The sequence below is a fragment of the Equus przewalskii genome, chromosome 16 (genome assembly GCF_037783145.1).
Source record: "Equus przewalskii isolate Varuska chromosome 16, EquPr2, whole genome shotgun sequence".
Classification (NCBI taxonomy): Eukaryota; Metazoa; Chordata; class Mammalia; order Perissodactyla; family Equidae; genus Equus; species Equus przewalskii.
The window spans coordinates 29,985,182-30,010,316 of NC_091846.1; the positions used below are offsets into that span (position 1 = coordinate 29,985,182).

Below are 25,135 nucleotides of genomic sequence, written 5' to 3' on the forward strand. Positions count from 1 at the left end.
TTTAGGATAAAATTCTCTTTGCAAGGTGAAACTCACAGCTGTAACTCTTCTACCTAGAGAGGGAACGATTCTGGAAAGTGTTTGATGATTTTGTAGGGGTGTGTGTTTTTAAGCACTAACTGATAAACTATAAAGTATTGCAAAATCACCTTGGATGACTCCCCATAGGTAAAGACTAGCTTTGGCCTTCTAGTGAAAGGAACCAATGGGGATCTTTTTAAAGAAGGTAAGAATTTGAAACTGTGTTATCTTAAACTCACATTTTCTCCATATGTTTAAAAAAGAAAACTTCCTTTTTTTCTGGTTTAATAAAGTTATGTAATATATAAATACATATTTAACAAATATAATTTAAGAAATATATATATTTATACTTTGACATAATCATCAGTAAACTCCTGATCACCTTTGGTCAAAAGACAAATTTCTCACAGTGGCTTAAATTTTTGAAGCCCGAAATGATGATAGAAATTTAATTTGTACAGAATGGGATTTGTGGCTTATTTAGCAGCTTTACTCGCACTGTTCTTAAGAAAACATAAGGTATCATAGTTCATCAGCATTGTGTATAGCTATTCTTATATTCTTACGTAGATGAAGAGGACGGACAATACCTTGTATAAATGCAGCTGTATTATTTCTTGTTTTCTTAAGGAAACCTTCATCTCACTTGATACTATAAAATGGCCCTCTTTGCACTTTGTGATGCCAACATGAGTTGTTTACCTGTCTGCTAATAGCAATTAGATTTCTTGTTAATGACCAGTTTGTAATTGAGTGCTGCTAGCTAGTCATTAAAACCCGAGAGATCAGAGGAGACAATTTCTCAGGCTTGTGGCACCTTGCTCTGGAGGTTTTAAAACAGCTCCTTGTATGTATGTATTTTTTCTTTTAACTTTGCTACCAAAGTCGAAGGGTAGGCAGTCACTGCTGTTGTGTTCACTATACATACTTTATTAAAATAAGTCCTTTCCTTGCGGAATTTTCATTTTAAGATAGCAAATAGATATCAGTCCTATGGTAGGTACTAAAAACAAGGAGGGCCCCCACAATGTTATCAAATTTAACTAGACATACCTGTCCTCAAGTGCTCTAATGTCTGTCTTAGAATGGAAACTCAGTAAGAGGAGAGGACCCAGCATTGCCAACACTTCCTACCAGCTTTTCTTAGCAAATTTGATTTTTCATGTTCTGAGATGGCATTTTCAAATTGTTGTTTTCTCCTCAATTTCCAACACTCCCCCCCCCCCCCCCGCCATGACATACTTAAGGAGGACGTTGAGGCAATAAAAGGAGATCAATCTCATCTTTTCATCTCAGAGTCCAGTGGTAAATGGAGAAGGCAAATTGAGGGCTTTCCCTCCCTGAAGGACCCGGAGAAATCACCAGTGATAGACCCTTCATCCCAGTTTGCAGAGTGGGCCGGGCTCTGCTGTCTCCCACCACCTCAGGCACTATGGAGAGCACCTCCTGTTTGGGCAACTGGAACTTATCAACAGCTCTTTTTAGGAATTGTGCCCCAGTTCCCAAACACATGAATTTAACCCACTTTGCTATTATGCAAAGTCCACATTTGGTGTATACAAGAGTACGCTTACTGTTATATTTCATACGTATTCCTAAATACATACATATGTACAATCAAACACAAATACGCATGCGTATACATATAGGGACATCCTGCAAAGAGAGTTGGAATTTCTAAGGGCATTGGGTTGTGTTTTCAGAACCTGGTAAGAAAATTTCTCCTTCGTATCCAGTCGATAAAGTAATGAGTTTTCCTGAGCCTTCTCAAGGGCTGCTTGCTACGAGGAATAAATTCTTTAAAACTTTCTTGTTAACTTTATTAAGTGCCTGACATTTAACAACATTAGCTGATGGCAGAAGATGGTCCTGCTCCGTGTGCTGTATCCTGGAACATGATGCAAGACATAAAAAGAAATCTGGACGGAAACGTTGCCATTAGTTTGGAAGTTGCTGTTTAATCTGAGTTATTTTGGGGAGGAAAATGACTCAGAAGCTAAGCGTTCATGCAGATTGTGATATTGTGGGAGGCTGGCCTGGCTCTTCATTAATCTTATTTCAATTAGAACTCTTCACAGCCTGCAATTAGAATGTTGCTGCTGCGATGAATCCATACTGGACATGTATCAGCGACTGTTTCCTAATGGAGAAAAACAGGCCGCTTGGCATTTTAAAGACAAATTTCCATTTTGGGTAATTCAATAAATGCTTTTGCTTTGCCTCCTCTCTCTACGCCCTTAGAATTGTCCCTCAAAGCTAGTGAAAAGTTTTCGATTAATCCTAATCATGTCAAACATAACGCTTGCACATCTTCTAGAATCTGTCTTAACTGTGATGGAAAACCCCCAGAATAATTTGATACTTATATGTAGTTTAGATTACTGATAGGCACCTTTTTCTTAAAGGGCCAGGTAGGAAATATAGGCTTGAGGGGCATATGGTCTCTGCTGCAGCAACTTAATTCTGCCCTTGTAGCTCAAAAGTAGCCACATATGTAAACAACACTATGTAAACAACACAATATGTAAACAACTGGGTGTGTCTGTGTTTCAGTAAATCTTTATTTACAAAAACAGGTAGCTGGTCTGTGAGACATAGTTTTTTGACAACCCCCTGCCCCCTGTTTATCCATTTTCTGGAGCTTGGGGATCTGGAAAAAAATGTTACCACGTTCAGATATTCCACCGAGATTATCTGTTCTTTAGTCAAATTTATCCTTATAACACTGCTTTTAATACTTTTTAATACTTTTAAAACTGCTATTTTCTTGCTGACTGGAGGATTATACATGAATTTGTAGCGTAATACATATATTCTTTTATCTCTGCTTCACACTGATGCAATGAACCAAATTGGACAAATTGTCATTCTCATTTCCCTTTCATAATTTCCATCACTATGGAATGACTTTTCTGAGACATTAAAAATGTCAAGATGTAACAACACGCACATTACTTCCTCTTTCAAATACTCAAATGATTGGCACATGTTTACTGTGCCAAGCACCTTGGTAGACATAGTAAAAGAAAATGCATGTCTTAGTTCTTGAATAGAAATAGACTCTCAAAGAGAGCATGGGCCAGAGATCATGTATTCCAGGGTCTCATTGCAGACTTGCAACCCTTTTGAGGAGGCTAGACTAGCAGTTGTTAAACAGTAAATGACATAAATCTGTCATAAACAAGTGTTATATATTGAAGTGCAGATGCTAAGGAGTATAGCAATTTCAAAAAGGTTATGGAGATACCAAATCAACAGGTGCAAGAGCCCTGCTCAATCATGAATAGAGCTCAGCAAATCCCACCAGATTTCAGAGATGCCATCCTTAAAATGCTGACTATTCCCGATCTCTCCCATCACTGACAAGATCCTTCTAAATGGATACATGCATTTCATATGCTTTTATTAAGTGAAAGACACTATGCTAGGTTCTGTGGGTCATCGCTGGAGATGACAGATCCCAAACCCGAGGAATTTATGGATTAGGAAGAAAGTAGGTGTACACAATTAATTTAAGACAAGGCAAAATGTGAGTGCAATAAGAGAGGATTAAAATGGCTTTGAGACTCAGAGGATGAGGGCATAGTAATCTGAATCTGTCCTTTTGAGATTTCAGTAGGCTTAGACTATAGGGCGATACATCTACCATCCTTTCTCCCCTCCTCCCTCCCTCCCTGTCTCTGTTCCTTCCTTCCATCCTTTTTTCTTTCCTTCCATAAGTCACTCAAGAACTTCTCTATTATCATTAATCATCTATGATGCACCAGGCATGGCACTATGCGCTGGAATAAAAGAGACAGCAGCTCTTAGGGGCCGACTGGTATTTGAGGTGAGGAGGACAAAAGAGAGAATGCTTGATGCAGTCTGCAGAGATATAGAAAGATTTGCCAGAAGAACGTGGAACCTGAGGCTTGCTGATCATACAAAGAGAGGACATTAAGAGATGGGCCACCTAGAAAAGACAAGGAAAGCAGCTGCAAGTTAATCCCACCTTACCCAAATGCAGTAACAAGAATATTTTATGCCATGATGTAGTAAAATAAACAATGGATGGGAATTTAGAAAGCTTTATGAACAGATAAAGTTTATGTTAGCTCTAACATAAACTTGAGAGGAGGCAATAAGGAGTGTTGGGGAACGTTAATTTCAGAGTGCGGTAGATCCAGAGACATATCCTGATTTTATCACTTACTTACTGTATCACCTCAAGCAAGTTGTTAAACCTCTGAGTGTCAATTTCTTCATTTGTAAAGGGGACTAGTAATAACTCTGTCCCTTAGGCTGTTTTTAGGTGCAAATGACTACACAGTGGCTTCAAGAGGGCGTGATGGCTGCAGAAATTCTAGACATTGCATCCAGGCATGACAGTGTCAAGAGGAAGAGAGAGATGATAATTTCATGTGACTTGCTTATAGTGAAGACACTTTCCCAGAAGCATCTCCCTAGATTTTCCTTTGTATCTCATTGGTCAGAATTGATCACGTGGCCATTCCTGAACCAGTCATTGTCAAGGAGAATGAGATAGCTCCTGGGCCACCTAGTGAGAGTGAAGATGAAATCAGGATCCCCTAAAGTACATGGCTCTGTGAGAAAAGGCTGGGGACATGTACAAATTAGAATTCTGGTGGGAAGTGTGGGGTGCAGAACTAACAGTGTCATTGTCATTATTAGGATTAAAAGAGATCACGTTGAAAGGAACATAGGACAGCACGTGGTACATGGAAGGCACTTAATAAATGAAAGCTAAAATTATTGTTAATTTTGTCACTTCAATTCTTGTAGGTTCAATTTTCTCTGTTTTCTTCTAGCATTAATATTATATGCCAGTTTTATTTTATATTTTTTATATGTGATCTTTTTCTTAAACTCAGTTTTATTGAGATATAATTTAAATACAGAAAAATGTTCCAATCTTAAATGTAATATTTGATGAGCTTAGACAAATGAAAACATTCTTACATATTCCAATAGAACATTTCTGTCACCCCAGAGTTCCCTTATGTCATTTTCCAGCCCATCCTTGAACGTTACATGAATGAGATTATTCAGTATGTTGTCTCTTGCGTCTGGCTTTTTTCACTCAATATAATGGTTTTGAGTTTGATCCATGTTATTACTTACATTAGTAATTATCTCTTTTTATTACTGAGTAGTGTTCCATTATATGGATATGTTACTATTGTTTTGTCCATTTATGAGTTAATGGACATTTGGACATTACTGTGTTTTGTCTGTTGTGAATAAAGCAGTTGTGTAGATCTGTGTTCAGCCATTTTTGTAGACATACACTTTCATTTCTCCTTTGTATATACCTAAAAGTATAGTTACTGGTTCATAAGTGAGGCTTTATAAGAAACTACCAAACATTTTCCAAAGCGATTCTACCATTTTACATTTCTACCAGCGATGGGTAAGAATGACAGTTGTTACACATCATCCCCAACTCTTGGTGTTATCAGTCTTTTTGTCGTTCTGGTGGGTGTGAAGCAAAATTTCATTGTGGTTTTAATTTGCATTTCTCCGATGACTAATGATACTGATCACCTTTCATATGCTTGTTCAAGGTTCATTCATCCTCTTTTGTGAAGTGTCTTTTCAAGTCTTTGCCCATTCATTTATATTTTTTTATTATCATTGATTTGTTGCTCTCCTTTATATATAGTCATCTGCCACATAATGACATTTCAGTCAGTCACAGACTATATGTATATATATATATATATATATGGTGGTTGTCCCATGAGATTAATACCATCTAGCCTAGGTGTGTAGTAAGCTATACCATCTAGGTTTGTGTAAGTAGGCTACGATGTTTTCACAATGATGAAATCGCCTAATGACTCATTTCTCAGAACATATCCTCGTCTTTAAGCTGACATATGACCGTATTCTGGATATAAGTCCTTTCTTAGATATCTGTATTTATTCCCTACCTGTGGCTTGTCTTTTTCATTTTCTTAATAGTGACTTTTGATGAGCTAAAGTTTTTAATTTGAAGAATTCTGATTTATAATTGTTTCTGTTTAGTCAGTATTTTTTATATCTGTTTGTCACAAGGTTGCTGTGCTAATCTCTTCGATGTTTTCTGGAATTTTTATAATTTAAGCTTTTTGAGTTTTAAGGCCTTCTTTCTAGGTAATTCTTCTAAACTATCTTTCAGCTTACTTCTTGATCATTGATCTATTCATATTTTCTATTTCTTGAGGCAATTTTAGAAATTGCTTTCTAGAAAGTATTCTTTGGTTGAGGGTTCTGTATGTTAATTTATACATGTGCACAAATATAATTTGCATTAATAAATAAGTATAATTGTATACATGCATTTTAAAAAGATGCTGTCTAGTTTTTTCTTTCCTGCTCCCCTCTCCCTACGTCAGCATCCCTACATGAATATACCCCTATATTAACAACCAAACATCCATCTCTATCTCTCTCTCTCTCTCTCTCATCTAATCTAGCTATTGTTAAATAGCATTCTTTGATCCTAACAAGTAAATGATATGTAGGCTGGATAGAGAAACCTTGAGTTGCAGTCTTTTCTTCTTAATTTGTACCTGCTATTCCACTTTTTTTCTGGGTTTTGGTATTATAGGGGAGCAATCTGATGCCATTCTGATATTTTTGTGTCATTTCTCCCATCTTTTGCTTTTATCCTTCCATTTTTCTCTCATGACATTTGTTTCCTCTTTTGACTTGGAAGGCATGCACCACTTTTTAATCTATTTATTACTACCTTTAAGTGGAAAACTTCTCTGAGTTTGTGTTTCTCTAATTATAAATGGTAAAAGTGCTTTGTTATATACTCAGTGTAAGATGAGAAATTCTTATACTTTCTTCCTTCTTCCCTTAGTTTTTATGGCCCGCCACTTAATTTTTCGTAGGTCAGTTGCTTTAGCTTTTCCTATTTTTATGGTTACTGGCTTTTAATTTTTTAATCCTTACAATTCAAAAGTTTTGCCAAGGTGGCTCTAGAAATAGGTATTCTAGCTTGAATTCTGCTAAGAAAAAATCCCTTCAAATTTGCAAATTCACTTCTTTCTTTTACTGGTAGATATTTTTTCTTATGTTATTTTCATGTTTATTGAATACTGATTTTCTTTTGAAATTCTTTTGAAATATACACTGGATCTCCTGGATCTATCCTCTAAGCCTCTTACCTTTTTCTCACACCATTTTTATTGCTATCATTTTTCCCTCAGTTCTTTTAAGGTATCTTTCTGAACTTGATTTCTGTTCCCTGATTCTTGTGTGTGTGTGTGTGTCTGTGTGTGTGCTTGTGAGTGTGTGTGTGTATATGCTTGTTTTCAAGGGTGGGTGGTGTGGGATATGTGTTTTGTGTAGACAGCCTCAGCTCACACTGCCCCTTATTGAAGCTTCGGTGGGCTGTCTCCCACTCCTGTGACTGTGTACACAGCACTCTGCCTTCCAGCAGTACCAGTAACACTTCTTGGTTGAAGACTCAGTGTGTGTTAGCCTAATAATCTTGTTAAATAATTTTCTTTGGTCTTTTAAATACTTTTCTGTCCTAAATTAGTCTCAAGCCATAACACATCAACTTTAATAAAAAGGAATTTAGCTATGATGGAAAATTGTCAAAAGCCTAGAGCACCAGTCGCCATATTATTCATGTTTCCTTCTTGGTGGTCAGCACATCAGCTTCTGTTATGAATCATTCTATATGAATATTAAAATACTGATGTTCATTTTTACTCTTAAGTGCTCTAGTGTCACTGGGTTTTATGATCGCAACATGTTATGTGAAATGGGACATGGTCCTTCTCTCTTTTAATAGAGGAACAGGGCATTCTTGAGAGGTCAGATGACTCACCTGAAGTCATACGTCAGTTCAACAAGGTGTTCCATTTAGAACTCAGCTTTCCTGACAGTCACTGCTTGGACTCATGCTGCATTTTAATGTAGCTCTTAAATATGTATGACATAATTGTTAGCTTGCCGTGCTGTGTTGCTTGTCCGGAGTCTCCATGCATCTCAATATCTTGCATGCCTGATGGTCTATCATTTCTTCTCTAAGCTCCAGTTTAAAATTATTAGTAAAAACTGCATTATGCGTATTGGATAGAATGCATGATCAGATTTGAATAAGTATCCTAACAGAATCAGCCTTTTTCCCTTTCCCATTGGGTGTCTGTGGTAACATTTAGCAACATTTAGTCTTTAGGATACTGGATCACTGGTTTGTTGCTTGCTTTGAATATTTGCTCCCACACATTGTACTGTGAATACTTTCTCATTATTTACTTGTGACTAAAGTCATCAAGGGAATAATTGACTTATATTTTTAGAATTTTAATTGGCAAATGATATTCCCACACATTATGAAACTATTTTCTGTTGTGAACCAATAAATTTAGTGCTAATTGCCACAACTAAATATACTCCAAAGCACATTTCTAATCTTACAGAAAATTTATACCCCATGCCCCTTGGATAAGATGTGTACATAGCCCAAATTCCTGTAACTACTGACATTTTTATTTCCATGTTATTAGCTCTTAGTAGTATATTTAGGAAATGACATATTGAGCAAAATATTCCCTAAGTTGTAAACAGGAAGTCCATAAGAAATCTGCCTTCTACATCATAAGGAAGCATACCCTACTGGGCCATAGAATCTGACTGTAGATTGTAGTGATTGTTTGAATTTCAGAGAAAAAAAAGACATTAATAAAATATTAATCAAGAGCTCTAAGATCTTAATTCTGTTATCAGAGGGAGTGGACAACTAAAATGTTGTAGATATTTACTGTGTAAGACTATGCAGTATTTAGAAACAATGCAGCACCGTGCTCAGTTCTTAAAATGTAGGTTTTAGGAAGAGGAGGAAGAGTTAGAATTAAATCCATATCATTTAGGGAAATTAAAAACACATTTATACACACTTAAACACACATACAATGTGCAGGGGAAATTTACATATTCAAGATCATGTATTGGTCACAATTGAATGAGTTCCTGTGTGGAGGAGGGGAAGTGGAGTAGGCATCAAGAATAACAGGGAAAAACTGAAAAAAATAAAAATAATAATAATTAAGGGCTTTTTATGGACCAAGGATGACAGTGTGCCAATAGCTGAGGATTATGAGGATTATGATTAACCCAACTGTCTTTGCCAGTATACTAAAATTATATACACGGTGTTGCCTTTCTAGGATGACTACTGAACTGAGTCTGGAAACTTGTTTCTAGTACGTGCTGTAGCATAGCAAACCATATTTGCTGTGCTACGAGCTGGCAGTACAAACTTGACCAAGCTACATCAAGTTTTAGACCTGAATTTCCTCTGTAAGTGCAAGCATTTGACAATATGCTCCATAAGATTTCTTCGGGCTTTAAACTTCAATATAAATGTATCCATTTATTGATACAGTAGACAGCGAGGGTTACACACATTTGTATGATTACTAGAAGCAATATACTTAATTTTAATTAAAAATTGGTGGGACAGAAACTCTTTTCTGTTAGTCTCTATTAGGAAAAGAGCTTTCCTATCCCGTATACTACAGGAATCCTGCTGATGTACATTTTGGATGCCTGTGCTTTGGTGGTGATCTTGTGGAAGCAATAGAACCCATGTTCTTATGGTAAGTCCTGGCTATGCCCAAGGATCAGGCACTTCCCACCCTAAGCACTGGGATGGAGCCAAAGCCTAGATTAGAGTCTCAGGAATTGTTCACCATCTCAAATATGCTATCAGAACAGATTTGCCTCCTGGCTGCCTTCATGCCATGCTGCTCCATGCTTTGTCATTCATGCCTAGTGTCAGACTCTGCCTTCCACTTACCTCCCTGGCTCCTTGATTTGTTGCTGTTGCCTTTGTGTGGTTCTGGTAGAGATAGGATGCTTCATTGACATATTTGGTGGTAGTCAGTTTCAGCTTCCTACTCCCTATAAGTTTCTGTGAAGGAAAGGGCCAGATCCTAATCCAGTGCCCTGGAATCCTTCACTGCCCCGGAATCCTTCACTGCCCCGTAATAATCCTTTGCTGCCACTGCCCCACCTCATCTCGTTTTGGCATTCTGGCCTCTGTTGAGTTGAGGAAGTTAGGATGGGCACTTGGTAGGAATGATGAAATTTTCCCGTCTGAGTCCAAATCTTGGGTTGGACTAAATTATACCAACAATTTACATTTGTTACGTTCCCATATCACCAATGTCCTCACCTTCTTGGTAGAAGGAAAATATTTGGATATACAGCTGGTACTACATCTAAATAAGCATTTTCTAGACAACATTTTCTCATACTCACATTTTCTCATAAAGTGGTTTAAATACTTCTGCCATGACAATTTTGAAGAAAATCTTGAGGAGTTTCTCTTTCCTTCTTGACAGCGTTTTCATGAAAATCTGTCCTCTTCATCATCAAAGAGTGGGGGAGGAGACTTCTGATTTTAGCAACCTGGAAGACTGATTTATTGTGGGCTTCCTCCTAGTAGAAGTAAAAATCTAAATGCTTATCGACAAAATGGAATGTGTCAAAAATTTAAATATGTAAACACTGAGCTTGAAAAAAAGAAAGGAAAACCCAGAAGCCCACGCCAGAGATTAGAGCCAGAGCAGTAAGCATCCTAGCTGATGTTACAGCAAACTGGGATCTAATGTTCTTGGTTGGAGGAGCTAAGCCCAGGGGCTGAGTTTCTAACATCCATAGAGGCGCATGAGGCAGGAGCCTTGGCTTATATGAGAAGGGGAGCTTGAATTAAGGCTCTTGCGTAAAGCTGGACCCTGGAAGTGCTGCCTGCTCAGTGGAATTCTGTGTACCCTGCCTGAAGCTCTGGATGTGGGACCAAGCCTCCCGTGAGCAATCAAAGCCAGAAGCTGTGCCATGTTTGGATTATGTGACCAAATTTATATTTTGGCGTGATGTGGAAATCCCCAAGCCAGAAAATTAATTATAAAAACCAGTGCCATACTGGTAAACCCATGGATCTCTCTGTAGAAGCAAAAGCATCCCCGCTCTTAGGGACTTTTCTACAGCCCGGGCGATACAGAGCCCCCAGAGTTAAAACAGTCCCCGGTGCAAATGACACCATAGGAGGAAGCAATCCACAGCGCAGAGCCAGAAGTCACCCACTAAGAACTTGGGCAAAAAACATCAGAAGGCTCTTAGAAAATATATATGCTTGATGAGAGGGGGTAAAAAGGGAATATAAACCAAAATAAAAGAACAGGGTATAGTGAAATTTAAAATGGAGAAAGGAGTAAAGGGGAAGGAAGGTTTGGAGCCTTCATGTATTAAAATATTTATGCTTTTTCTTATGTTTCGTCATGTATTTATGTCATGTATGTGTGAATTACATTTGTATTATAACTATATGTAGTTATAACATAATGTAGTTTAATATATAATTATATAAATTATAAGTATAATATATAATAATTATATATATCTGTGTGTATATATATATATATATATATATATATATGGTCTCACATGGGGTTGAGTCCATTCTAATAAATGTCATTCAAGCAAAATTCATAATAGCAAAAATTTTAAATTCCATTTAATGATTACCAATTAATCAACTAGTTTAAAATAAAATTCTCACAATGGAAGTTGTTACCTGTGGTTATGACAGGTTTCTTAGAGAAGTCCGATTTTTTTAAAGATCCAGGTGTTCTACATCTATTTCTCTTGAGCAAATAAATTTCCTAAAAAGCAATGTTTAATCAGGGGCTATGTATTTACATTCTCTAATACTACAATATAATCAAGTACTTATCTCATTGCCAATTTGCAGGACGTCCTGTTTTAGTATTTTAAGATAAACTGCGTCATAGACAAGAGAATTTTTTAAGACTCCTCAACTCCAAGCACCGCCTTTAGTAGTCTTTTAGTTAGCATTCTTGTATTTTATTTCAACTTCAACTCTTTCCTTCTAAATTCAGTGCTGTGATTACTGCTTGTCTCAGTTGAATTTCAATGGTAGCCTTTCCAATTGTTTCCTAAGTGCTCAGTTCTTTACTTATGTGCAGTAAATTTCTCATACCTAATAGAATTCCAATCAGCATTCCTCAGGGCACTTTGCATTCTTTCAAAGTCTTCTTTCCCAAAGTCAGAAATGCTTGCATTGTTTCCCTTCATAAGCAGCTACTCTCTGGAGCATTTCAAATCAAATAATAAGTAGCTAACTGGATTTGAGATGCTCCTCAGCTTCAGTCTGATTTATCATACTTGCCTGAATTTTTAGGAAAGGTTCCAAGAAAAAAAATTAAAAAAAAAAAAACAACCAAAAAACTTCTCTTCATAAACATTAGCCAAAGAAACTCTTGGGAACAAAAACAATGTGACTTGAGAACAGAATTTTTACTTTTTTCTATAATTAAATTGCCATTATCCCAATCAATAGCAGTGTAATTAAAATCTTTCCTGGTCGATATTCCAGCCTTTCCATGGTTGTTCACTCTTAAGAAAAGTTACTGCCTTCAGTTTCTCTGCAGGTTGTTTTCACATAAAAAGTGGCATTTTCAAGATTGGGTGGATCCCTGCTTTTAAGAGAGAAAAATAAACTGAGAGAGTGAGAGAGGAAGGCAGACAGAGAAGGAGAGAGAGGGAGAGAGATTTGATATTGCAATTAACAGATTGGTTTTGAATGCTAATTATATTCCCTGGATGCTTGCTTGATTCACTGTATATTTTTTTCTGAGAAAACATGAAAAAGAGGACTGGCTTAATCTCTATTTAAAGCTTCCCGTACATCACATTTATAACATGCTCAAGGATTTATAAATGCTGAAGGATGTGTTCAGGACTAAGGAAGTGAAACTAACAAAGAAACTGAATTTAATTCCTGCCTTCAAGACACTTATGCTCTTGACTGAAGTCAAGATAAAATATAGGAAAAACAAAACATTACACTGATTGATCATTTTCTCTGTAGGAAGTCCAACAGCAGAATCAGTATAAGTGTTAATTTGTTCTTTGTTTAAGGACTTCGTTTATTTAAGCCTCTGTGATGGCTTTGCATGTCACATAGCCTTTCTTGGTTTATGATCAGAGAACACAAGCTTGTGGCCTGAAGATAGGCTTTGTGGATTTCCCAGAATAATATTTAAAGCTTCGAATTGTTTGTCAATAGTTACAACTTGGGAAATTTGTCAAAAAATTCCAGACTTCTGAATTTTCTCAAATATATCAAAGATCCATTGACAGTGAACCTAACAATTCCACAAAGAAATAGTTGTAGAGGAGTAATGGCTGCCCTAAAGTTGGGTTTATAGTCTCCAGTTACCTATGGCTCCCACCTGGTCTGCTTTGACTTGTTTATGTTAATTGCCTACAGGCCATGGATTCACAAACCTTGGCTACCCACTAGAGTTACCTGGAGAGGTTTAAAAAGTATGGAAACCCAGACCACCCCAATACTGGGTGCCACCTACATAGGTTGGGATTTATGGGTCAGTGGGATGTGGTCATTGGCGCATATATATATATATATATATATATATATATATATACACCACAACCCCTGCCCCCCTGCAACCAAAACCAGTGGTTCTATGTAACCACAGTAGAGAATTGTTGCAGCATTCGAAGTTTTAGGTGCTGTTTAACATTTCCAGTGGTCTGAACATTAAACAAGAGTATTTCTTTCTAGTTCTGTTCTCTTCTGGATTTTAATTTTGAAGCACTAATCTGGAACATAAACCACGCTTTTTGGTATTTGTTGAGACTGGAAAAAGCATGCCACCTTACATGATCCAGAACCTCATCACAGTTTGGTAATCCAGAGCTTCATTTGGTTTTGTCTTTGTGCCCAGACATGACTAGGCTCAAGGGAAGTGATTCTGGTTAATTAAACTCATGACAAATTTGTGCACTTATTAGCTTACAGTAAAAAGTTTAAAATGAAAAGAGAGCTTCCAAACAGAAGGGAATGTGTGTGAATGTGTGTTGGTAAATCCCTTCCCCAGATGAAGGCCTACATAGGAAGTCACATTATGATCAGGAGGCTGTTTGGTGAGCCCAGTATCAGACCAAAGAAAGCTAAGTCAATTGTTGTACCTGCTGAGTTGACTGACCAGAACATGAGTGCCTACCACTCAGGGCTTGCTAGACACGTGTCTCACTACAACCACAAGTCTTGCCTGGTATGTTTGACTGGATTTGGGTTTTTCCCAGGCCTCCTCAGGTAGGCATTTGCTGATGCTTGTTCATATTGAGCCCCCTCAACAGATGGTTCATGTCTCATCCATTAAGGGTACAATTTTATTGGTTTAATTTCAGATGTAAAATCTGTCTTTAAATTCTGTGGGCATCTCAATATAAGCCTCTGTTTACTAAAATATTATGAACTAGCTTTCCACGAATGAATATCTTTCATGCTTAGGTGAAGTGGAAGTTCCTTGAGGGTAAAAATATAACACATTATACTTTGTAATTCTCTTCAGTTGTCACACCCTGACCTTGCTGTCCCGACAGAACTCTTCAGGGAGGGAAAGAAACAAGTATTTCCTAAGCAATTGTTATGGACTGGTACATTTAAGGCAATTAAAGCTGAGAGAAATTAAACAAGTTGTTCAAGTTTGCAGCTAGTATAGGCAGAGCCTGAATTTAGCTCTCTGCCTCTTTGACCTCGAATTCCGGTGTGTGTGTGTGTGTGTGTGTGTGTGTGTGTGTTGGGTTGAGAGAGATAAATTGCATTTGATTAACTTCTAATAAGTATACTATGTCGCCTCATATAATATGTGATTGATAAAGGTGTTGGTCATTTAATTTATGATTGAAAAAAGTCATATTTATCACTTGATCATTTTCTTACAGCTCCTACATATTTTCATTTGTTGTTTATAGAGATTTGGGAAATGGGGTGGATTTTAATTGTTTCAATCATTTAATGCTTGGCAGTTTGAGCACATAGTAACTGCTCAATGAATATCTCACATGGGAAAAAGTGAAGGAAATTGTAGGGGAATTTTGACTCTAACTAGACTTATGAGGTATAAATAGCTAAAGATCGGTTCAATCCTTCTCTTTTCGCTTTATTCAAAATGCAAACAGTATAAAATCCTATTTAATATTAAGTTATTGCTTCACGGAATGGATCTAGAAAAACTGTTTGCTATTTAAAATGATTCATTGCAAACAGATTAGAAAAATAGGAAATACTTTGTTGTTAAAACACACACACACACAAAGCAACCCTTCAGTGGAATCAAAGTTTTCTCTTGTAAAGTCGGTGGGTGGATGTAGACACCTGTATAACTCTGAGCAATTTCAAATCAGGCAACTCAGAAAGCACAAGTTGGCGATATTGGGCTTGAAGCATACCCGTTTCGCCTGGGATGTTGTCCTGCAGCCTTGCAGCTTCTCATCAAGGGTGCTGAGATCAGACAGAAGCAAACGGCAGGTTCCTCTGTCGTGCGGCAAATGTGTTCTTAACAATTGGAGAGAAGTCTTAGAAAAGCACTTCTGTCACTAGTGTGGCTGACATCCCACAGGCAGCTTTTCTGCTTTCACCCTAGCACTCTATTTGAAACATCTAGTATAGATATAAGTGAATGGTCCCAGATGAAACGAAGTGAGGGCTGGAAATTGAACTGAGATCTCCTAATACACCATTTTTCACTGCATTTTTTGGACCATTGTGCACCATCGCCTCCCCCACCAGCAAGGCCACACCTACTGACTTTCAGCACTTATTTGAAATTCTCTTTGGGTAATACCCAATCTCTTCTCTAATGAAAATATTGATGCAATACATTCATGTGAGTTTTATTAGTTCTCATTTATAATTTTATTTTTACAGAAGTTTAGTTTCCATAGTTTGTGCCTATTACAAAGTTTTGTTTCTGCATGTGACGAAGTGAATACTTACTACCTATATACAATGTTCTCTTCTAAAGTCTTCTTTCTCTTTGGTATCCTAAGGTGGGTAATTACTAAGGATTGTTCTGAAAATATTATGGTCTAGTTCTTTAATTTTTCTTTTCTGTCTATCTTCCTATTAAGCCTATTAAAAATGACTGTTTAAAAATATTCTGAATTCTATAAAGAATTGATGAGGAAAGCTGATCATAGATCCTTACTGTTTTTACGATTTGTCTAATTGTAGTAATCATTACTTATACAATACAAAATTCCAAACATCCCCCCCACCCAAGTGCTGTAAAGTTGATCTTATGTAGTACCAGGAAGGGTTCACAAATTAGTATTTTTAATCCAGTGAATTGAGAATGTCTCATCCAGTTATTATTGTTGAGTTACTTAACAGATTTTAAGTTAGAGAAAGAGCTAACATTTACTGAGTGACTACTATGCAGAGACTAGCACATTGTGCACCTCACTTATGTTACTGTGTTAAACAGACGCAGTTCTGTGAGGCAGGTGTTAATCTTTCCATTTAGTTGACAAGGGCAAGAAACTTGAGACATGTTAGGCAACTTGCCAGGTTAAGAGCCAGACTCTAAAGCCAATGAACCTGCCATTACCCTTTCATTATTTCTGTAAATGTTTGTATATATGATTTAAAAAAATTGTTTGTAAAAATGGTCATAGCGTATGTTTTCTAGATACAGATACTTTATCTGCTTTTGTCTTCATGTTCTATGAATTTGTAACATTTTGATATAGTATAGTTTGAACCTCTGGCTCTTATTGAATACATTCAGCACCCACCATTACTATTAAATTGTCATTTTAATTCTCCTTCTTCAATATATTTGTATCCTATTATTTATGCTTTTTTTTCCTCCCTGAGTTAGAACCTCTTTGTGCACTTTCTCAACAAGTGTCCAAGAAAAGATTAGACTAATGATTTTTAAGCATGTTAATCCCATAGTTCAATATTCCTCTTGCCCCAGTTACCCTTCTGATGGTACTCTTATTGTTTTTAATTGCATGAATAAGAATGAGTATATTGAGAATAATACAAATAAAGCTGTTTTGCTTTCTTGCGGCTGGGCTAAAATTCTGCTTAGATCGCACTGTCCTCAGATAAGAATTCCTATTGATGTTAAGTCATGTAAACGTGAACCTGAGACAGCATACTCAGTTCAAACACTAGTGGCCTTAGCGGTTGGATCTCAAGGGGAAGGCATGATAACAGCACCACCATTACCAGCACCAAATATCAGCAAGACAGTTACCATTTATTAGACACTCTCAGTGTTCAAGGTATTATACAGGCACTTGATAAACACATACATCTTAAATATGTATTTGACTTGACATGTGTAAAGCACTCAGCACAGTGTCTGCTAGCAAATTTTACACAAATGTTTGCTTGTGTCATTTTCTTCTTCATCATCATCATCATCATCATCATTTTAAACCCTTCAATGATCGTTGGATGTAGGTATTATTATTCTCATTTTATGGCCAAGGAAATTGAGGATAATCGAGGCTGAATTACTTGCCTGGTAAATAAATGGTAGAGACTGGATTTCAATGCAAGTGTGTTTAATCTAAGACCATTTTCTTCCTGCTGAGCTACACTACATCCCTTAGGTGGGAATGGTCACAAGGAAAAATGTTTCCCTGCTTCTGACCTTCACCAGGTGGGAACACCTTCCTGTCTTCCCTAGAAGAGCGTCTCACACAGGGGAGACTAATCCAGAAACTGTGGCTGATGTTTTCACTGCATAGATGCTGTTCAGAAATGTCTCTGTGGCCTTGAGGAGGACGTGGCCGGGTTCCTAGGGGACCCTTTGAATGTCTAAGATGTTTTGATTGCTTTGCTTATCCCAGGAAAGATAACCACTAACTCTTGTCTTCCCCAAGGCATTCTGATTTTCCACACAGAACTGGACTCTGGTTATATAAATGCTCATCTTGTCCTCCCCTTTGTCCCTTGTCATCACTTCTTCTGAACCTGACACCAGCTGTGTGCCATCTATTAACCTGTCATATTCATTGATCTCCTAAGAAATCAAACTGTCCCTCTAATTCCCCTGTCTGATCTTTGCCTGCCAGAGCTTACTGACAAAATTGTCCCCTCGCAAAAGAAAAGTATACTCTATTCGCTTTAGTCCTAACTGCCTCAGATGCTCTATAGTCAATACATGATTTTCTGTACATTTTATGGCCTCATTGAAAATGAAAACTGTTTGCAGATAACTCTGATTTGACCTCCAAAGGCTGTATGAAAGCACAATGAAAGTAAACCTAGGGATTAGGGAAGCTTATAAAGAAAAGTATAAAACCTTTCCATTGGTGCTTTCATTTTTCAACAGGAAATAGAATGCACTTTGTAATTCATAATATCCAAATCCAAACTGATAACAAGTTTTCTCTCTTATTTCTTGGAGAATGATTATAAAATCTTCAGTGTAGCTAGTATGCTTACAATGAAGCTGTGGTCATTCCTTTTTCTGTTTAAGAATCTTAGGAAATTCTCCATTCCTTGATGACACTGTTCTTCAACCTCACGATGTCACTGTAAATGCATGGCTTCTTTGCCAAAACTAGGTCTTAATTTTACAATAAGTGCATCCTCATTAATTCATCATTTATCTCTCCGTCTATTTATTTTTCATCTATAAATTCTTTCATTATTCAGCACTAACACTGAGCTAGGACCTTGTATTAGTCAGTGTCCAATCAGGATAATATGAGTTTTTCTAGGCATTTCAAGCAGAGAGAATTGAACACAGGAAATACATTAAAAACATATTGGACATTCATTGTAACATTATTTACAGTAGCCAAGATGTGAAAACAATCTAAGTGTGCATCTTTGGCTGAATGGATAAAGGAAATATGGTACATATATATACAATGTAATATTATTCAGCCATAAAAAAGAAGGAAATTCTGCCATTTGCAACAACATGGATGGACCTTGAGGGCATTATGCTAAATGAAATAAGTCAAATAGAGAAGACAAATATTGTATGATCTCACTTGTATGTAGAATCTGAACAAACCTAAATCATAGATACAGAGAACAGATTGGTGGTGTCCAGAGGTGGGGGGCAGGGGAGTGGGTGAAATGAGTGAAGGTGGTCAAAAGGTACAAACTTCCAGTTATAAGGCCAATAAGTCCTGGGGATGTAAAGTACAGCATGGTGACTCCAGTTAGCAATACGTAATGAATATTTGCAAATTGCTGAGAGAGTAGATCTTGAAAGTTCTCATCACAAGAAAAAAATTTGTAAGTATGGGAGGTGATTGCTGTCAACTAAACTTATTGTGGTGATACATTTTGCAATATGTACATATATCAAATCATGTACACTTTGGACTAATACAATGTTATATGTCAGTTATATTTCAATAAACTGAGAAAAAAAGAAAATAAAACGTATTGAAAGGATCAAAATAGCAAAAGAGAAAAGTAAGTGGTTACTCAAAATTGGGTGCTGCTGCCTTCTTGAGCTGAAGGCTAGGAGCTCAGTAGCCATTGGGCGGGGGGGTGGGGGGGCTGCAAATGGCCTGCTAGTGCTAGCATGGCGCTGCTGCCCCTGAGCCGGAAGCTAGGAGCCTCCTCTCCCACTGAGGCTGCTGCAGCTGCCCTAGAGGCTGCTGAGGATGAAAATCTCCAGCAGTCTCTCTATAAAGCTTTAGAGAAGCTATTGTTGTACCCAGAAGTCACTCTCTCTCCCTCCACCTGTCACCCCACTGCCCTGTCCTCCACTTGGCTAACTTTTCTATTTGTATAAAAAAAAAAATCAGTTTGCTTCTCAACAGCTAGCACAAGATGGTTATATTGAGAAGTCTCCAACTTTATCATTCCCTTCTCTGTCCCTTGTGTTGGGCCTGGTATTGCATGTGTCACAGTGTATCTGTGACCTGTGTATTTGTTAGTCTGTCCTGTTAAGCTGAGAGCTTCTCAAAGTGGGACCTTTTTTACTTATAATTTCTCAACTAGTACAGAACCTATCAATTCTCAACTAATATTTGTCAGATTTGTTTTAATTGAATTGAAAGACGCGAGTACACAGAGCTATGGTATATTTTGATGGGTCTAATGTGCCGGATTGGGAGTGGAAACGTTATCCTGCAGGCGATAGGGAGTTGTTGATGCTTTGAAAGACTTGCAGAGACATGGTGTCATTCGGTGAGTGGAAGAAGTTACAGAAAAGGAGCATGGAGTGCAACCCCACAGCTGTAGCATTCAGTTAGGAGCCGAGCGCGTTGATTTTAGCCTGACTCTTCAGCGACCACTGTTCTTTTCTCATTTGGGACATGGGAGTGTTATTTTCTCTTACTTTATTGTGGAGCTGGGGCTTTTCTCAAGATTAAAAAGTATTCTTTTTAGAGCTTTTGAAGGTGGCTGACAAGCTGGCTGAGGTTTTATAATCAACCATTTATAATCATGAAATGTTCTAATTATAAAAAGTAATGTAGTCAGACATTCTAAATTATGTTCCCATTCACTTTGCCAAGTACCTTTTCAAACCTTTTTGCTCTGGCATCCTACCTTTTTTTTTTTTTTTTGTAATTCTCTTTTTACAACACAGAAGACTGGGGAAAGTCTAACTTCAGAGACAATATAACTTAGAACAAATTTAAAGGTGTGAATATAAGTGATCCAAGCTAAATCGCAATCTGATACTCTGCCTCCCCCTCCCAAATCTAAACTTGAGTTCTTTCTCCTGGAAAGACCCCCTAGAACACCAGACCTGGGTGCTCATATGGCCGAAGCTAAAATAACAGCGATAACCCAGTAGTCCTTCCTGACTTGAGAAGTGGGCTTTTTTCCCCTCCCACGAAGCCTCCTTCTCAAGACAGAGGCCGCTATGATCTAGGCCAGCGGATTTTAAACCGGGTTCTACAGCTTCTTGATGATGCCTGAAGGTCACCAAGGGGAGGGAAAGTAGCAGAGCCAGCAGAGCGTCGTCCGCTCCAGCCTCTCCCATCTTCACCCTCAGCAGATTCACTCTCATCCTTTCAATACATTTCATTATCCATCAAACTTCATTTACAAAAGGAATTTGACTGCTATAAACACTGTGAAAAACTACTCATCTAAGTCTCCTCAAATATTAGAATACACAATTGCTGAAAAGGCTGTGTGAAGGGAAATGCCATGGATCTGGACTCAAAGAACCTCTCCCTTGATTTTTGATTTTGCTCTTCCAATTTTAGCGTGAGGCCTTGAACAAGTTACCTAACCTCTCTAAACCTTAGTTTTCTCATCATGGATGCTGTAAAATTTAAAATTACTAAAGCTTTTGAGAAGTGGTTTGCAAATTGTAATATTCTATTCAAACAAGAGTTATTAGTATTTTCCAGAGAATGGGTCAGTAAATTAATGAAATTCCAGAGGAACAATACAAATATGTCATTATTAGTAAACTTTTTCAAGTGCCTACTGTGATGGTTAATTTTATGTGTCAACCAGTTTGGGCCACAGGGTACCCAGTTAATTAGGCAAACTTTATTCTAGTGTTTATATGAGGATTTTTTTGATGCCATTAACATTTAAATCAGTGGGCTTGAGTGAAGCAGGTTACTCTCCACAGTGTGGGTGGACCTCATCCAGTCAAAGGCCTGAATAGGACAAGGCTGACCCTCCCTCGAGTAAATGAGATTCTCTTGCCTGATGGTCATTAAACTGGGACATCAGCTCTTGCTGGTTCTATGGTAGATTCTGGCCTCTGGACTAGAACTGGGACGTTGGCTCTTTCGATTTTGAACTTGCCAGCCTCCGTAATTGTGTGAGCCAATTCCTTTTAATAGATAGATAGATGGATAGATAGATAGATGTCCTATTGGTTCTCTTTCTCTGGAAAACCCTGATTAATATATCTACTGAGGTGATCTTGAAATATGTACATGATTCTTTGATACTCTTCCCTCCAGGAGATGGAGCATAGTTCTCCTCTCTCTTGAATGTGGGCTAGACTTAGTAACTTGCTTATAATGAATGGAATACAGCGGAAGTAACAGTGTGTGGCAAAGTGATAAAAGGCACTATGGCTTCCTTCTTATTTCTTCTCTTAGACCACTTTCTCTAGGGGAAGCAACTGCCATGTCTTGAGAACATTCAAGCAGCCCTATGAAGAAGGTCACATGATGAGGAACTGAGGCCTCTAGCCGCCACGTGATCCATCTTGGAAGTGGACTCTCCAGCCCTGTCACGCCTTCAGAAGACTGAAGCCCTGCTTGACATCATCACTGCAACTTCATGAGAGATCCTGAGCCAGAATAATTCTATTAAGCTGCTCCCAGATTCCTTCCCATAGAAACTACGTCAGATAACAAATGTTTGTTGTTGTTAAGCCACTAGTGCTTTAGGATACTTTGTTTTGCAGCAGTGGATGACTAATACATCTGTGTTGAGTAGATAGCATTGCCCTGAACTCTCCATTCATGGACTCAGGATTGTAAATGATTACTAGGAGAGAGAGATTCAGAGAGAAAAATTTTCATTCCATTTTCTATTTGCACCAAGATATGGGAGAGTGGCAAACATCCAGTAAGCCTGGATCAAAATTCGAAGTGCCCTGGTTGATCTGGGCAGGAAGTCAAGACAGCCCAAATGAGGGTCAATGAGGGCAAGGACAGAGTAGTGGGCCCTGAAGGGAAAAGTAAACCCTTCATCAGCACAATGGGGAATAATTGGCTGTGTAAGAACGAAGGTCAGGCTCCCTGTGCGCTTAAAATAGGTGTTCAATACACATGCATTGATTGATGTTGCTTGATTTATTTTGAATGCCAGACAGACCATGAGTCATCAGTATTGCAATATAGCTTAAATAAATGTGAGTTGTGCCTGGAAAAATATCAATTCAGCAGTGAGGACCAAAAGGAATCACTCAGCCTCTCCCTGGGTAGCTTTACTGGTCCCACCTGCCACAGACCTCTGATTACTGAGAGCGAGGAGCTTCCCAGTTGGAAGGTGAATAATGCTTCAGGGGGGAAATGAAGGAGAGTCTCCAGTGGGAAGGCCTTTGGCAGTGGAGCCTGACCAGTTGCTCTTGTTTCAAGGGAGAACCTGGGTCGATTTCTCTATAGGAAGGTTAGTGGTGTGATTTGCTAAGATGCTGAGACAGACCCTTCATAGGTTGGTGGTGAGAGAGGACAGGATGCAGGGAGTGGGTTGGGGGGTAGTGGAAGAGAAATTTGATACAGTCGTTAGACACAGTTCACACAAAGATATGGTTTAATTTTGTTTTTATTAGTCTCTTGATGAGAACCTTGCCATGTTTATGCTTCCACAACAAATACAAGTGTGGCTTGTGTTCTAGGTCATGTTAGATTAATATTTTTCTTTTTTGGAGGTTAAGGCCCTATGTGAAGTATTGAGGGGCACATTATCATTAAGATTTCTTATGTTCTAGTTTCTCTGGGAGAATCTATATTTATACATCTTATCCCAGTGTCATTATTTTAGTGCCACTTTTTCAAAAGCATCCTGATTTGGACAATTAGTTATATGGCAGCCCACTTTGAGTCTAAGTGGAGTGGCGATACAGTGGAGTGGGTAGAAATAAGGAGTCTGGCACAAAACTCGCTGAGGGAAAGTCCCTGCTTTACCACTTAATAATCATGTGACCTTGGACAAATTCCTTCATATTTCTGTACTGTGGTTACTGTAAAGTGGGCATAATAATAACATCTATTCATGTGGTTAGGGTGAGGATTAAATGAGTTATTATGCCTAAAGCCCTGCAAATGGTGTATGAAAGCGCCGAGATCTGAAAGCTGTGTAACAGCTTTTGGTTTAGTTAACATTAAATCTTTATGAAGCTCTTGTAGTGAAGTTGTTATTATGTCCCTTTGTAAATGAAGACACTGAATTATCAAGAGATAGAGAAACTTTTCTTAGGCAGAGCAGCTAGAAGGTGGTAAGTGCGGGAGTCAGTCTTAACTCTGACCTCAAAGCTGGCGCTTGTTAGAGTATAGCACAAGACTGGTTAGCCTTAAAGACTCTTTATGCCCTTTTGTCATTTTCTTGAACAAGTCAGTATGAGGCATTATGCATACATTCTTACTCTCATTCAATTCTATACCAGCTCTAGCCAGAGCAGAGATTTTTTTTTTTGCAGAGTTGAGGGGGAAGGAGGACTGTTTTCGTCATCTTCTGGTGTCCTGCACCTGTATCAGGTGCACAGAGGATGCGGCCAGGCCAGCGACACACCCATTGTGATACTGGCTTTCCTTAACCATGTCTCTCGGAGGAGGTGAGAGTCTAGGATGATTCCCACTGTGGAGCTTAGAAGGATTGTCCTGTGGGGAGGCTGGGGAGGCGGGCCGAAAATAGCCTCACCGCGCCTCTGCATCATGAGGATAAAAGAAAGGATGATGCATGTTCACACAAGAGCAGAATGGACATGACACACAGAGCCAGCAGACCTTGGCTGCCCAGGCCAGTGTGTTAAAGTTTGGCCTGTGTGGCCCGGCGGTCAAAGACTGAAAGGAACAGACAGGTCTTAGTGAATACCGACTGGGCGGATGATCCACCAGGGCCCAGGCACTTCCCCTCTCTATTAGGCCTTCTCAGTACCCCAACTCTTAGGTGAAATTCTACTCAAGGGGCAGAGATTAAGTATTTGGCACTAGCGGGATATAGTATTTCTCTATATTTTTAGTAAAAATTCAGCTTAGTTTTGGAAAAATACAGTTCCACAGCTTGCATACTTAAGATTTATAGGTATATAGCTGCGGTGCCATCTTGGGAAACAGTCTTATTCCAGTTCTTCCAACTTCTCTCTTTCCTGACTTTTTCTCTTTGTGAAGCTTGATTTCTCAAGTTGAGCTTTTAAAGAAGAGCTCAGACCCATGCTTAAACTCTGTACCCTCAACTATAAAGTGAGAATACTACTGTACGTCAGAGTCATTGTGAGGATTAGATGTAATTTGTATAATGTGCCTGTCCTACAGAGTTGAGACACCATAGGTGCCCAAATACTACTGCTGTTTCTCCCCCTCCCAGTACAACCAATGATGGCAATAATGCAAATAATAATGACAACGAGACTGGCTCTAATAGCATGATCACTTGAAATGGTCAGGATGGTATATTCTACTACACCAATATTTATATTATCAATATTAAATTATCGAGGTTACCAAGGTTAATATGTGTACCTAGGACACAATGTTAATAGGAATATCTAGGACATATGCTGTCTTCTCCACAGTGCTGGTACTTTCCTTTATGCAAAGAGAATTCGCCCTGTTCTTTCCTGAAGGGGTGTGTTTC

General features: G+C 38.2%; 1 long non-coding RNA gene across 2 annotated transcripts in view; it reads left to right on the top strand.

The window, feature by feature from the left end:
• The window catches only part of LOC139076465 (uncharacterized), a 45,105-nt gene extending 21,418 nt beyond the window's left edge, over positions 1–23,687 (top strand). For both annotated transcript variants that reach the window (XR_011528100.1, XR_011528099.1), the window contains exon 4: positions 21,931–23,687. This is a non-coding gene — a long non-coding RNA (uncharacterized lncRNA). The remainder of the gene's footprint in view (positions 1–21,930) is intronic.
• Positions 23,688–25,135: the final 1,448 nt, after the last annotated feature.